The following is a 16,946-nucleotide window of genomic DNA, read 5'->3' as shown; positions in this document are numbered from 1 at the left end:
ACAAGGCAGGTCTTTTTTCAACCTTTATATCAAGGCAGGAAATGGTGGCCAAGTGTGGGGAAAATGGAAGTTCCCATGGGCAGGATTCTTGCCTGGCTCTGGTCCACTCACTAACTGCACACATGTGGGCAATACTTTACATTGACTATCTATATAAAGAGCTCCGCCCAGTGCTCTGGGCCACACAGCTGCAGGAGAGCAGAGCCTGGAGTGGTGGCAGTGCTGAGGACAGACACAGACGACTGCAGAGGCAGAGAGGCCCAGAGGCAGAGACCGGCTTGCTGCATGCAGACTCGCTCTGAGGAGGATGGGATTTTAGCGCTTGACCTGCCACCATGGGAATAAAGTTGGGTATAAAACCTTTTACCCCAAGGAAGTTCCATGGTCATTTTTTGGTCTCACCAAATCAAGAGTGAACTTGCTCAGGTCTGAAACTGATTGGCAAGACACTAAGGTACAATAAATATTTAACAGTTTTTAAAATGTGACAATTATTAAAGGATAACACAGATTGAACAAGAGTACTATGGAATATAGTTTACTTTCTGAGAAAGGACTGTGAGTCCTGCAAGCAATATGAATATACCGTATGTATGCTACATGCGAGCCTATGCAGGGCCCTGCCCAGCTCTGGGAGAAAGAGAACCCAAAGCGGGGAGATTGCTGTGTGCCCTGAAGGAACGCAAGAGACGCAATGGTTCCTAAAGCCGGCTGACTGCCAAAGTCACCTGTGGAGCTTTCCAGACACTCCTACTGACCACGGGCTCTGAGGTGGCAGTCCAGGTGTGTGTACTTGAAAAACTATCTCCTTAAGTGATGCCAATGGTCAGATGTGACTGAACCACCCTGTCGGGAAGGTTAGAGGTGTAACCTCCTACCCAGTAGATTTATCTCCTCAAATCTCCCCTCCACCCTCTCCACCTGAAGACTCTATTCAAATTGCAAATTATTTGAGAGGCACTCCTTCAGACCTTCCTCTCACCTCCAGAGCGAAGTCTAAGCTCTGTACAATGGTAGCAAGCTCCCATGCCTCATGATCTCCGCTTCCTTCCTCTTCATTTTCATTTCCTCCCCTCCCCTCCTCCTGTCCCCTCTTGTCTCCTGTCTTCTAGCCTCAGGTAATGCTGGCTAGTTTCCCCATTTCCCCTCCCTCTGCATGGGACCCTTCTCACACCTCCCCAGGTAGTTACATCCTTAAAGACACCTTTTGCATCACCTCCTCTGTGCACCTTCATTGACAAGGTCCCTTCCTCTGGTTGGTTGACCCTTTTCTCTCCATTCTTCCCTCCTGTCACTCATGCAGTGTGGCAGAGGCTGACTAAAGATTTCTCTCCTGATCTAGACCAGCTAGACCACATTTTTCACCCCCCTTATGGAGTCTGACCAATGGACTAGTACAGAAATGACTGCACCACTTCCAGGCCTGACCCATGAAAGCTCCCTGGACCCAGTTCCCATGCTCCTTCCCTTTCTTGCCATCTTCATGCATATGAGCACGGCCAGTTGGAAGTCTGCATGTTTAAGAAGATGAAACCACCTTATGGAAGAATTATTGCTTGGAATGAAGACACATGATGGATGAGAAGTTCTTTTGGGGACTTCATATGGGCAAGACATAAACTTCCATTGTGGATTAACTGTAAAAAAAAATTGAACTCCAACTATTTAACAAATAATTATTGAATAACTGCCATGCATCCGGAGTATTCTGAGCACTGAAGATATGGTCATGAACAACCCTTCTCTCAGAATGGGATAGATCATTTTAAAATTAAAGAACATAATTTCAAGTCATGTTAAGTACAATGAAAAAGTCTGGACATCTCTACCACTACATTTTTTTATTTTATTATAATGACTCTTTTTTCCTTATTTATCATTTTATTCCCAATTACTAATACATTGCCAACTTTTATTTTAACTGCCTTTTTAATGTGTCTACCTTTACACACCAGACTGAGTGTTCGAGGATCTTTTTTTTCCATCTTTCTATTGTTAGAACAGAGCTTGGTCTAGTGTAAGCTTTCAGTAAATACTGGTTAAATGGATGGATTCACAAGGCCTAATGTGACAGGGACAATAAAACAGCGCTACAGTAGAGAGAATGAAAAGGAGGACCTCCCTTCTAGCTGAAAGTAACTGGGAAGGCTTCATGGAGGGGCGGGGTATCGAGCCTGAGTTTCAGATCTAGGATGACCATTTCCACACGTACAAACTGAAGTAGAGAAGAAAGTCACACACATTCAGGAAGAACATGAATAAAGACATAAATGTGAGAACTGCAGGAAAAGCATCAAGGAACCCTGCGTAGGCTGGAGTATAAGGTGTGTGACGAGGGTTAGCGGGGACTAACACTGGGCCACGGAGACTGGGGGTGCCAGACTCCAAGACGGTTGCACTTTACCCTGGATTATCGAAGAAATGGTATAATCTGGACTCTGCTTTGGGAGCAACCACCTTGGCACCAGTTGTTTGCCATTTTTCATTTCACCAAAGCTCTCTGCAGTGCTGACATGTGTCAGACGTAGTGCTGGGCCTGCAGGTACATGAACCAGTAAGACACGGCCCTTCCCCCACAGTCGAGCTGGGGGAGACCTGATTTTAGTGCACCGAAAAATGTAAGTGGGAGTTTCAGAAGGAGTACAGGGAAGATGTGATATTTTGCTTAGGTTCCAGGGCAGGGGGTAGGTGGTGGGGAGGGGGTCGTGGGAAGGATGCATGGGAGCTGCCAGGGGACCGAACAGGATGTCCGAAACAAGTGCAAAGACACACAAGGAGAAACAGCATGTGCTCCCCTCCTGTTAGTTCATCCCCAACTCCAAGTTTCCATAGTAAAAAGTCACCATTTCCCACTTTTCTCCATCAAGGTTAGGTGGTATAATTCAGTGTTTCAACATTTCAAATCATGAATAACCCCAGGGAAGTCACATCCAGTCCTCAGAGCTCAACCTCCTGCCACCTCCTGCCCCCATCAGTACTTGCCTGATGCCCCTGGGGACCCTGAGCTCCCTGAGTGAACATGTAGTCTTACTCATTTCTGCAGCTTGTGCCCAGCACAATTCACGTGCTCCCCAGATATTTGAGGTAAATTAAAAAAAATCACTTTAAGCAGCTTTAAGCACATACTGGGGAACTTATTTCCTCTGTCTTCACAAAGTAAAACAAAAAAACCTAAATTCCCAGTTGGTTCCCGTGTTCTGTGAAGTAGCGGGAGCACTGTGAAATGTAGGCACCTCTGATCTAGATGCCAGAGGTCCATGTGTTCTGGTGTCTTGCTGTCTTACTGACTCGAGAGAAAAGCCACACCCTGAGGGAGGAAACTGAATTGTGTTTCAGGTTCTGTGCCAATTGTCTGCCAAGGGCACCAGAGAATTTGTGGTAGGCTGAAGAATGATTTTTTTCTCTGCTATCAGTCATTAACACCCAGGTGAGGTTGCATGCTTTCATTTGTTGCCAACATGGTGCTCTATAAATGTCATTTAAGGATCCCCATTACTGCCCATTATATGCCATTTCATACTCAAGTCTATCCATTAGTTTGTTATCGTAATCAGGGTAATTGGGGTTTTGTGGGCCAGTCCCTGAAAGAACAGGTGTGTCTTGACTAATTTGTTGCCATCTTTCCATGCAGGTCATTAGCTGCTGGCTGAGGTTCTAACCCCCAGCTTGGTTGGGCAGAGGGTTCAGTTGGGAAGACTCGAGGCACACCCCGCCCTCTAAGGGCATGCTGAGGAACAGACAAGGGGGAGCTGTTTGCATGGGGTGGAAATGGAAAGTGTTGTGTCTCCCGGATCCCCACAGTGCTCAGGGGATCTGGGGATGGGAAGAGGAAGGGCCTCCATCGTCTGTCTGGTCAGGTATAGGTTTGCTCAGATGGACATCAGGGTGGTATTGGGGGAAATCCTGGGTGAACTGGACTGGAATGTCCAAAAAAGATTTAGCAAAGCCAGAACACCAAATTATTAGGGACTAACCTTGAAGTTTAGTGTCAGATGAAATAAAGACACAGAGTCAAATGAAAGTAGAAAGCCAAAGAAGAGGAGATGACACATGAGAAGCAGAGTAAGCTGGATAAAGCCTGTAGATGTTGACCAACCAACTGGGGTTGCAGACTCCTGTTACCACCATCTTGCTAAAGAACTCCAGGGGTTCCCATTCACACAGAATAAAATGTGATTAGTTCCCTTCTGTTCTAATTATCCATTGATATACAGAAAGTCACCCCAAAATGTAGTGCCTTAAAACAACAATCACATGTGATTTCTCAGGATTTCTATGCATCAGTTCAGGAACAGGTTGGCTGGCTGGCAACTTGCAGCTCATAAGGCTGCACTCAGATTGTGGCTTAGCTGGGGTCATCTTTAAAGCTTCATCAGTCACATGTGGTGCCTGAGCTAGGAAGACTCACAGAGCTGGGAGCTGAAACATCTAGAACAGAGAACACTAAACATCTAGAACACTGAATGTGGTTTGTCCACAAGGTCTCTTCAGCCCAATGGGTCGGGTTGGCTGGGGTTTTACATGGTGGCTCAGGGCTCCACAGCATATGCTCCAGGAGAACAAGAGAACCAAGTAGAAGCTGTGCTGCTTTTTATGACCTAACATTCTATTTGTTAGAAGTGAGTCACGAAGGCCAGCCTTTATTTAAAGATGGGGAGAATTAGATTCCACCTTTGGAAAAAAGGAATATCAATAATGGTGGGCCTGTTTTAAAACCATAAGAGTCTTCCCTCCAGCCACAGGTTATTTATGTAGTAAATAATTATATTGATCCCACGTGCAGAATACTCACCCCCTCCTAAGACCCCCAGACATCTCATCTGGACAGCATCCATCTCAGGCTCAAGGACCAGTGTGCCATCTTCCAAATCAGCTTCAGGGGCTGCAGATGAGGCTCTGTACTTGCAGATCTTCAATTACAACTTCCTGAGTACTATGTATGACTCTTGATCTGAAGATCTATGAACTAAAGTTTATAAATCTATGAACAAATTATTTGCCCCTCCACCCATCACACTTTGGTGGAAGAGGCAGTATAGGCAGGCATTTCCGTAGTCTGATGGAATCTGCAGCAGTTCCGAAATCCAGCCAAGTGCATGCCTGTCACTGCGTTGTTAGAGCTCAGTATTATCCTTTAGAGTGGCTCCTGGCTCCAGCCTCTGGGCTCTTGGTTCCTGCCTCTGAATTACCCTTCACATGCTATAAAATGTACCCCATTTTTATGGCTGAGTAGTTTTCGCAGCCTGCTCCTTCCCCATAGAATTTTAGGAGTCCAAAAGTCTGTTTTTATTTCCTACTGCCTCTGTCCCATTGTTTTCATAAGTACACATCTCTTTAAAATTCTGTTACCAATCAATCTTGTTGCAATTCACTCCATTAGACAAAAAGCCGCATCCACACATCTCCCGGAGATGAGCTTTTCCCTGTCTCAGACTCTCTCTCAGGCTACTGTGGGATTGTGCCCTGAAGATTTTTAGAAGAATTTCTGTTTAATGGAGACATCAAAACAGCATGCCCTTAAGATCTTCAGAGGGACTTCTGACTGTTTGAAAGAATCTATGAGGCGATACCTTAAATCTGTCTGAGGCCTTAAATCTGTCTGGAGTCACACGTTGACTTCATCTTTAGATGGAAATTACGTATTTTAATTTTAACCTCATTTGCCATCTGAAGAGGATGAAAAATAGCCTTAGATTTTGAATCCCAACTGTCTCGATTCTTTCACAATGAACAATTCTTTCCTCAGCTCATCTCTCTCCTCTTCATTTTTCCTGTGGGCTGCTAGAAGAATCAGGCGGCACCTTCACATTCTGCCCGGAAATCTTACTAACCGTGAGCTCATTTGGTGCATTTCCTATTTTCCATGGTACCCCTGGTGTAAATATTGCTAGACTTTCCAACACATCATAACCAGGGTCTCTTTTTTTCCCTCCAGCTGCCAATACCTTCCCTCATTTTCCTTTAATCCCTCACCAGCGGCCTCTTAAAAGCTCTTCCCATCTCCATCCTCCACCCAGTCCCCGAACCACAGTACCACATGTTTAAAGTTTTGTTATGACAATGCCTCCCTTCTAGGTGCCAAAAAGCCTCAGTTATGTGTTGTTGTGAACAAGCCCACCCCACCACCACAATCGGTGGCCTAAAAACTGCACTCATTTGTTTTCTGTTTCTTGGTTTCTGTGGATCCGACACCCTGGATGATCCGCTTGTTTGGGTGTTCTGGCTCAAAATCTCAAGTGTTGCTAAGGTTGGGGCCAACTCAAAGGCCTCTTTGCTCAAATATCTGGCACGTGGGCTGGGAAGATGTGAGCAGCTGGAGTCGGAACTGCCGGGTCTCTGTAGGCATCCTTCTGCCTGACTCCAGGGTCCGCTGCGGTTTCCCTAGCCTGATGGTTTCTGCGCTCCAACGGAATATACCTGGAGAGAGAGCCAGGCAGAAGCTGTGCTGCCCTGAGGAACAAGCCTTGAAAGCCACACAGAATCACTTCTGCTGCCTACTCTTCATTGGAAGCAAGTCACTAAGGTTGGCCCAACATTTACAGAGTGGGGAACTAGACTCCACCTCTTGACAGGAGGTGTTTCAAATTATTTGCTGGCTGTGTTAAACCCCCGCACCTCTAGATTGAACAACATAGAGGCACTCTCCTCATAGTGTCTGCTTGCTCATCGGGATGAGTTTGGGAGACTGGGAGAAATCCAAGACTATGATTTTATTGGAGTTCTGGGAGTCAGGTCTCTGTTTTTAGAATTATCTGCACCTGCTTGTTATCTCCAGAAGCACTTGGGAAACCTTTGCCTACCTTATTGCTTTTGAATTGGAGGTGACAACTGCCTGGAGCCCCACTTGCCTCACAGGAAACCGTGTGTTATACCAAAGAGTTTTGTTCACTGTCCATTTAGCTTCCTGCTTCCCAAAACCATGCAGCCACTGTCCCAAAGGAAAAAGAACCCACAAGTAGCGGGCCAACAGCACTTTCTCCTTATCACAGCACAAAGACTTGCTGATGCTTGGGTTTGACTTGGCCTGGGTAAGTAGTTTTTTCATACTAATTTTTAAAAACTCATGCCAAAGAAGTAAAGAAGCAATTGTCTAGCTTTAGTAGTAAATTAACATCTTTTAAGACAATTCAGTTTTCATACCCTCTTCATTCAAGGCAACAAAATCTCTCTCCTGCAAGATTTCGATTCTGTGGGATGCAAGTGTTGTGGCCACAGCTAGGATAATAGGCAATCAGCTTTCCAGGTGTAAAGACATTCTAGGGGTAGAAATTTTTCTTTGCAGACTGACAGATGAAAGTATGTACACAGGTGTGTGTAGTAAGGGATGCAAAGGAGTCATATGCAAACTGCAGAAATGACCAGAGTCGTCTTCTCTCGATTTAAACAATGTCTTGCAAGTCATAAAAATGAATAGCTTGTTTTCCTCCCCATAAACCATTCTTGTTAGGCCTCCTACTCTCCTCAGCCTTTATTTTTTTATTTTTAAAAATAACTGAGTCACATGTGAGTTATTCCTAAAGCTTAAGACTTATTTTTAACAACTCGCTCAAAATTTTGTGAATCTCATTGTTCACCTCCTTAGGGGAAGTGAGTTACACCAAAAGAAAGAAAAGTAGAGATTTTGTATGCATTTTTCTTCAGTGAATAATTTATATTAAAATAAATTGTGCAGAAAATGTGAAAGATCTTTGTGTAACCCAAAGGTAACTTTGTTGGGGGCCAGAAGAGAAATGATTGAAACCCACAAAACCTTGGAGGGAACTGTGAGGGGTTTTTTTTCATTCAAAGTTTTTTTTAACCAGTGGTCTTACTGTTGTTTTGAAGGCTGAAGTTCTGTTGATCAAGGGACCCCTTCCATGCCACCTTGCTCCTTCTCTTCCCCACTGTTAACAACAATTGTTTGGAGCCTAATAAGTTTTGATATTGATTCAGTTATGATGAACCTCAAAGATTGTTGATTAAGTAGAAACTGGATGACTTAAAAAAAAAGTTGAGCAGGTGGGGGGAGAAGGAGAAAGAGAAGCAGTAGGCTATGGTGACAAAACAATACATTGAATCAGATCAACTTGCAGTTTTTTGTCTCTTAATTTTAATCACATCTTTCCTTCTTGGGTATCAGCAACAGTGCTGCCAAAACCCTACAGCTATGGGGGACATAAACATTTAAATCCACCAGGCAGATGGCAACATCAATCTCCATTGTTGCCCTCTTTGAAGCTTCCCAGCACTGCTGCCATCTGCAGTGATGGAACATTAGAGGTGACTATTTCCCACAAGGATGCTGTTTAGATTTATCTTCAGGAAGTAAAGATGCTTCATTGTTTCAGGGGGAATTTTGTTGGCTAAGATGGTGGGAATTACAACAGCAATAGAAAGCTACTGCTGGAATGAAAGTAACCAGTTAGCAACTCCACATTTCCTTTCCGCTCAGCCTCCTGGGACAAGTACACTTATTATAGCTAGTTACCGCTATCCAAAAAATTTGTTCATGACTATACAGAGGATAATAGGCAATCAAACTAACAAAATCAGGCTAACAAACTCCCTTAATTATAGCCAGGAAAAGCCCAATGGTCAAGCCCTATTTTGATCAGAGAATCTCAAATATATTTGAATCTATGATCATGCACTTAACCAGAATATGGCCTTTTGCTGAATTGTCTTCATTTTTTTGTCCCATATTTCTGTTCTGTGACAACCTTTGGTCAAGGTTGACTAATCTTCACTAAATATATTATAACATTAACTTTTTAAAGATATACCTAGAATTTAGCCGGTTACATTTAAAAACTTTTTCTTGCAGTTGAGATTAAAAACCCATATCTGCATATCTTTCATTAATTATTAATAGCTTTCACTGCATTTGACATGTCAGGAGGAGTTCAGAGCTATGTCATTACTCTGAATGGGCTCTGGAATATATTACCTGGTACCTGAGATGTTTACATCTATTTTGAGTGCCAGTGGAGAGCATAATTGGCCCATCTTAGGAGATGGAAGAGAGGGAACATGAAGCAGCCAATTCAAGAATCATACTGCAAGCTGTAAAAGCCAAAATAGAGATTCCTGACACTATGTTAAGAAACCGGTGGGACTGAAAACAGATCTAGATTTAGAAGACATGGAGTTCCCTCATTTCTAACAGTAAAAGAATCCCAACTGAATTTAAACATATCCAAAGAGGAGTTTTAAAGAGGAAACCTAGTACAAAGAAGCATCTGTCTAGTAACCATAATGTTGTTCAAGTAATTGTACATTAATGATATCAAAATTAAAAATTAAAAAAAATAGAAGCATCTGGCATGTGGAATCCTTCAGAAGAAAGATAGTTGAGACTTTCTAGGGATTTAAACCAATTAAATTGAAACACCTGTGTCTCAGAGAATAGCTAATTGATAATTCTCAAGGTTTACTCAGCTTTAAATTTCATCAGACTTGAGCATCAGTATTTCCACTGCCTCTGTGAGACTCAAGCTCTCAGCATTTCCACCAAAAAATGGCCTAAGTGCTCTTCTTGCCCCCAATCCACCCTCATCCAGCCCTCCCCCATGATACAGCCAAGAGGATCTTTGGAAGCCCTCTTCTGGGGTGCACACCCCACTGGTTTCCCCTGCATTCTGTACTCAGTCCATGCTGGCCATCAGGGCCCTTCCTGATGGCACCCACTTCTTGTTTTGCTCTGAAGCCATCCTACACTCCCAGCTGTACCACTGACCTGTTCATGGCCTCTCTGACACTCAGGCCTTTGCTGTGTATCCTCGGGGCACTTTACTAGAGCATAACAAATACTCCTACTTTATTAAATTGTCCTCTCTGCATGAGCACAGGATCTGGCACACAGTGGGCCTCAAACAAATGTGTGTACAGTAAGGAAGTGGGTAGTGAGTTAATTTGGGAAACTAGATCTATAACAAGGCCTATAACAAGAGGCTTTGACACTTCATTCATTCCATAGTGTTCTATATACAGGGCACCTTGTGTATAGAAAATGTTTGGGATGGAAACAACCACCCCACCCCATAACCCCTAGCTACAGTGTTTGAAGGCCCTCTGCTTCAGAATCTTGTTTCTCTCAACTTCTAGCTGATTTCATTAGGTACATTTTTCATGGGTACATTAAGTACCCTCCCCTCCTTCTACCTGAATGCTGATTCATCCCTGGCCACCTGCAAGGCTTCCCCAGGAAGCCATCCCTTACCAGTCCCTATTCTGCTTCCCTAACACTCTAAGTATAACATTTCATTTATTTGATTTCACTGACTTACATTTGGTTATAAGTACTTATATTATTTATCTACACACACATTTACTATTTCTGTAGGTCAAAAGGGCCAAATATCAGCAATGTCCTATGGTTCAGCCTACAGAAAAGCAGGAGTACATGGTGGGAATATGCCAGACAGACCCAGTTTGAATGCCGGCTCTGTCACTTCACAGGCTCTGTGTTCTTGTCAAACTCCTTAGCTTCTCTATGCCTCAGTTTCCTCCTGTGTCAAATGGAAATAAAAATAGCATCTATATCATAATGGACCAATGAGGACTGAATGCAAGAACATGCAGAACACAGGGTATGGCTCAATAAGTGTTTGCTACAGTTAGTCAATAGATAAATATCTATGAATGCCTACTCTGTGCGAGGGGTAGTGCCAGTTGCTGGAGGTACAAAGGTAGGTAAGATAGAAGCAGGCTTGCCTTCATGTAGCTCGCAGCCATAATAGTGTGAGAGTAAGTCTGACCTATGCTACAGATAAAGAAGGACTGAGCACTAAAGACAGTATTTCCCAACTCTTCTGCTCAGGTGGGATCTTTTTTCATAGATCTAGTTTCCCACGTTAACTTTTATCCTTGTATGTGGTAGATACCATAGTTCAATAACTAGTATATGGTGGATATTCAATAAATGTGTGTTGAGTGAATCAATGAATAGTCAGCTAATCAATGAGTGAATGAACTGTAGCTCCAGCTCTAAGGATATGTGAGGTGGAAGCTTCTCAGGTCAGAAGGCACAGCCAAAGCAGGCAGGAGTTCCTTCTCAGAACACTGAATTTGGCCGGTGTGTTACTGCAGCAGCTTATGAGCCAGAATCTGTTGTTGTCGTTGTTTTTTAATTAAGGTATCATTGATATACAATCTTTTGAAGGTTTCACATGAACAACATTGTGGTTACAACATTCACCCATATTATCAAGTCCCTACTGCCGCCCCTCATTGCATCACCGTCCGTCAGCATAGTAAGATGCTATAGAGGCGTTAGTTGTCTTCTTTGTGCTGTACTGCCTTCCCCATGACCCACCTATATTGTGATTGCTAATTATAATGCCCTTTTATTCCTATCTCCCTCCCTCCCCACCCGCCCTCCCACACCCCTCCCCTTTGGTAACCGCTAGTTCCTTCTTGGAGTCTGTGAGTCTGCTGCTGTTTTGTTCCTTCAGTTTTGTCTTCGTTTTTATGTTCCACAAACAAGTGAAATCATTTGGTACTTGTCTTCTCTGCCTGGCTTATTTCACTGAGCATAATGCCCTCTAGCTCCACCCATGTTGTTGCAAATGGTAGGATCACAATCTGTTTTTGATGGAAATGGTAGAGATATAGCCCAGCTAACTCCTGGGTCTTTGACTCTTTGACTGTTTATTGTTTATTTTTTTAACTATCTTTTCACAGGTTGTAACACAAATAAAGGGGGTTTTGAACATTACTGTTTATGTAAATGTAATTGCATAAGCAAACAAAGAAGAGAAAAATAAGAGGGTTTTTCCTAGCTCACCATTCATTCATTCACTGATTCCACAAGTGTTCTGTGTGCAGGGCACTTTGTACACAGTAAATGTTTGGGAGAGAAACAATCACCCCCCAGGGCTATACTAGTTAATAGCCCTCTGCTTCAGGATCTTGTTTCTCTTACTGCGGAGACCAGCTCCACAAAACAGCTGAACCTGAGTGGAGTGGGAATGAGAAACTTAAGAAAAATACAGAGAAAGATCATGGAAAATACAAAGAAAGACATGGAAACCAAAGCTGGGATGAGGTTCACTGCCTGCTGATGGCAGACAAGTGACACAGTTTATTTTCTGAGCACCACTTATATACAGAAGCTTATAATGATGTCACTTCCAGGCTGATCTTACATCTGGTGATGTCACTTCCTGGTGCCTGGATCCAGTGATGTCACTTCTAGGGTGACATCACATCTGGCCCTCCATATCTTACCTTCTGATTTCATTAGTGCATTTATTAATTCATTTAAGAAATATTGCCGAAAATCAGCCCTCTACCAGGCTCTGTGATAGGCACTGAGGACTGAGTGATGACAAAAAGCTTCCTTGGCTTCTGCTTCCATTAAACTTCAAGTCCAACAGGGAGGACAGACAGTACCAAACAGTCACATAAATGTATCATCAATCTGCAATTATGTTAGCAACAGAAAAAAGAAGGTGCAATGAGCAGCTATAGCAGGACCCTGACCTTGAGAATCAGGAAAAACTTCCTTGAGGAAGTGACTTTTGAACCAAAACCCAAAAGCTGAGAGGAGGATACAGGAGCAGAACTCAGGAAGCCAAGGTCAGGCTTGGAGTGGGCGCAGGGCCATGGAGATGAAGGTGGACAGTTGGAGAAGGGCCAGGGAAATTCAGGTCATATGATGAATTTTTAAGAATGTTAAGGATCTGATCTGCTCAGATCTACATTTTCTCCTATTTACCATCAGCTACACTGTGGGTTCTTTGAGTGATGAGGCTGTGTCATGCTCATTCTTACATCTCTGACCACAGTCAGCAAAGGACTTTGGATGCAGGTGATGCTCAGTCAATGCTAATTGCATGTGAGAAAGAATGTCAGTGACATGGCCATGCATGGGGATGTTAATGGTGACCTAGTTCAGTAGATAATTCTATCTCCAACCCAAGAGCTGCTCCTAGAATCCCCGATCACTTCCAAGAGGCCAGATGAGAGATGAAGGGGCATGGTACTCTGTTTTTCACTAAGAAATGTTTCTGTTTATATTATTTCTCTGTAAGAGAGAGAGTTCTTAGCTATCCCCTTGCCTGGATTTTCACTGGAAGAATTGCTAGCTGGTCACAATCTCAACAGCAAAACTTGCTGAGCATCATTTTGCTGATACGGGGCCAGTGGGGGTGAGGAGTAGATTCTCTCTCCCTAGTTTCTCCTAGCTCTTCTCTTTCAGAGTCTGATGGGCAAGCAAGGCTACGTGTTCCCTGACTGTGCTCTTTCATGTTCTTAAGGCCTTTGCCACCCACGGCAGGTCAGAGGGATTATGGGTGTCCTTCAGGCATTCTGACTTCAGTGATACTGACTTCTCTTATGTTTGGGGATTGATACTCAGACCTATGGCACACGAGCCCATCCTCTGCTAGAGGAAATGTTGCCTTTGAGGTTGTTAACAAAACATTCACCACCTCCATCTTTAGATACCAAGGGAAAGGCATTTTGGAACAGGGACAACAAATAGAGATAAATTTCAGAGGCCCTTTTCCCGCAATGGTGATTTTCTCAGAATGGAACCAGATTTCAAGGATCTTTGTTCCCTCCAGAGAGGCTTTTCTTCCCAGTGCGTGGATAGTATCTGCAGACGATTAGACAAACACGGTGAGAAGACGTGTCCCTCACGACTCTTTGAATCATTTGATGCTGGCAATGATCTCATTTTTAAAGCCACGAAAAATCGCGCATGATGGCTAAATTACCAGCGTTTGCTTCAACAGCTTCCACATTTATCTGTTTGGCTGTTTTCATCCTTCTTTTCCGTGATGCCATCCTGTAATATCGCCTTAGCCTGGAGATTCAGCTCGGCCGTCTGCTGAACACATGAATACTAAATAATTGGTTTCCTTAGTAACAATACCATGAGGCAGCTCTCAGAACTCGCTGCCTTTCTGTGTGTCTGATTTTCTGTTTGTTTTGTTTGTCACATGGAAAAGACTCCCAAACCAGGCCTGCCCGCAGAAGATACACATTAATTTTGTGACCCGGAAGCAGAAGGGAGGCTGGTCTCTGCCAGTGTCACAGTCCCTTTCTCAACCTGCTGTCTTGTTCTGTGTGGTTAGACTTAAGCCAGAGCCCCTGAAAAGGTCTGTGACCACCTCAGGATGATTTTTCTTGCTTTGAGTTAAAATCAGGAACCACAAAAACCGTAATGCAGGACACATAACTGCAATGACTCTCTGTGCGCCACCAACATGGAACTTTCTGAAAAAGAAGATGTTCTTTCTTTCCACAGATATTTCTAATTATAAAAAGACAGTGTTTATCAAGTAGAGAAAGCTTTGCTGCTTTCTTTCCTTAGTGTCTGTTGTGAGAAATTGCCCTGCTCCCTGCCATTTTTCCCGACTCTAGTCAAGATGAACCCAAGGGATCTCCCTTTCCAAAGGGAGCAGAGAGAGGTGTGCCTTGCGAAGCTTCAGGCTCACTGCCCTGCCCCATTGTCCAGACTCTTCTGGTGGATTCTGCCATCTTACCTCTGGGCATCACTTGCTTCTGCCGTGTCCTCAGGGCTGTGTGCATTCAATGGACCAACACAAGCAGAGCACAGCTTGGTGCCAGGCACGATGCCAGACACTGTGGGTCTGGGAATGATTATGGAAACACAGTCCCTGCCCTCATGAAGTTCACAGTGAAGCAATAATGTGGGTGCAAGACAGTATTATAATACACTACACCAGGAGCTACCCACAGGGTAACGAGGACCACATAAGTGGAGTGTCTAATACAGTTTGTGACAATGGAGGCAGGACAGGAAAAGGTTCCCAAAGAAGGTTAAGCCTAAGATAAGTCTTAAAAATAAAAAATTAAAAAAACATAGTAGGAATATGTTGAATGTTTACTATAGATTAAGAACTTGACATGCATTATGTAGTCATTATTGAATCCCTGCCACAGCTATGAGGCAGATTCTATTGTCATTCCCACTTTACAAACTGAGGCTCATGAACCAAAATTCCTCACGTGGTTACAGAGCTAGGAAGTGGCAGAGCCCACAGTTAAATCCAGAGCGATGTGACAGCCAAGTCCAAGCTCTTAAGCCCGGGCTGGGTGAAAGGGGAAATCCCAAGTGCTCTAGGGTGACAGGCATGTAAGCGGTTGCTTTTGCCAAAGCCTGAGTACAGGGTGATGTACAGAGAGAGGAAGGCAAGGCCAGCTCGTGGAGGCCTTGCTGATGAGCATGGCCAGGGTCTTCCAAGTGAAAGTGAGCCGCTGAAGGATATTAAGTAATATTGGAAAGTGGTCAGATTTGCATTTTGGAGAGACCTCCTGGCAATAGTGAGGAACATGGATCTGAAAGATGTTCTGAAAGCATGAGATCTGAATGATTCAGTTATCACAATGAAGATACTTCTTGATTAACATGTAGTATCATTTCCTTTGTCTTGGACAGATGTCAAACAGTATGTACCTAGACCACTTAGCAAGAAGAGACAGAAGTAGAACTCAAGAGGTTAATTCTGTGCAATTTCCTATTAATTTGATATAGAAGAAGGGATGGACTCTCTCTGCACAATTTTCCTGATTAAAAACTGGGCCAAAGTCTGGCAGCATGGGGACAGGTTGAACTGGGTACACACACAAAACTATAGCTGAGACATTCCTATCAGTTGAGGACCTACTGTATAGCACTTTGAAGGCAACACAATTCATAGCTAATTATTTGAATAGCTTCCCCATCTGATGGTCTTGATTTTTCCTTGTCCTTTAAGAAGTAAATATTTTAAAATAGAAAACACAACCTGTATATGGATGTTTATAGCCACTTTATTCCTAAGTGCCAACACTTGGAGACAACCAAGATGCCTTTCAGTAGGTGGGTGGATAAATGATCTATGGTGCACCCAAACAAAGGAATATTATTCAGAGCTGAAAAGAAATGAGCTGATAAGCCATAAACAGACATAGCAGAACCTTAAATGTATATGACTGAGTAAAAGGAGCCGATGTGCAAAGGCTACACACTGTGTGAGTCCAACTATATGTCCTTCTGGAAAAGGCAAAAATGTGGGGATAGTAAAAAAGATCAGTGGTTGCCAGGGAAGGTGGGAGGGATGAACAGGCAGAGCACAGAGGATTTTTAGGGCAGTGAAAATGTTCTGTACAATATTATAATGGTGGATAAATGTCATTAAACATTTACCCAACCCATGGAGCAAACTGTAATGTAAACTGTGAACTCTGAGTGATTATAATGTATTGATGTAGGGTCGGCCTTATTTAAAAATATGCCCCACATACACATAATCTGTGGGGGTAGGGGGTTTATGGGAAATCTCTATAATCTTTCTTCTTATTTTTCTTGTAAACCTAAACTGCTCTAAAAAAATTAAGGCTTAATTTAAAAAAAAAGAAACAAAAACACAAAACCAGAACAAACAACTGTGGAGTGAACTTAATGACAGCAGCTACCATGGAGTGAAGCACACATAATATTCTGTGGCCCAGCATTTTAACGAATAACCCAAGGCTTTCTATTTTTTGTACACGTTCCCCAAACAGAATTTTGACAAACTGTGTACATCCCATGCACATTTTTAGATAGCTTTAGAAGAGCAGGACTGAGCTGCATAAAAAATTCAGGACCCTACTTTTGTGAAACCTTATCTGCTTTTGTATGACATGATGTGCTCTTGTTAAAGAAATGAAAATCTGTGAATCAATGCAAAAGGGAGGGCTTAACGTAGTCCTCATATGCTGTGGTAAGGAAGAGCCTTGTGGCCTCTGACTCACTGACCAAAGGCAATCAATCAGCAATGACTCAGAGGGACAGGAAAATGCAAGTTCTACAAAAACCCTACAATAACAATTGCCGTATTTTAGCATATGGCTCCACACTGAATTATTTCACAGTTATAATTAGGTTGCTAATGCAGCCCAGAGTTAGATGATACACTTTATCTAATCTGATAGAAATTAAACATTTAGAATTTTTTCACAAGCAATTAAAA

Source organism: Manis javanica, chromosome 6 (genome assembly GCF_040802235.1).
Source record: "Manis javanica isolate MJ-LG chromosome 6, MJ_LKY, whole genome shotgun sequence".
Taxonomy (NCBI): Eukaryota; Metazoa; Chordata; class Mammalia; order Pholidota; family Manidae; genus Manis; species Manis javanica.
Note: the sequence above shows the minus strand (reverse complement) of the source record.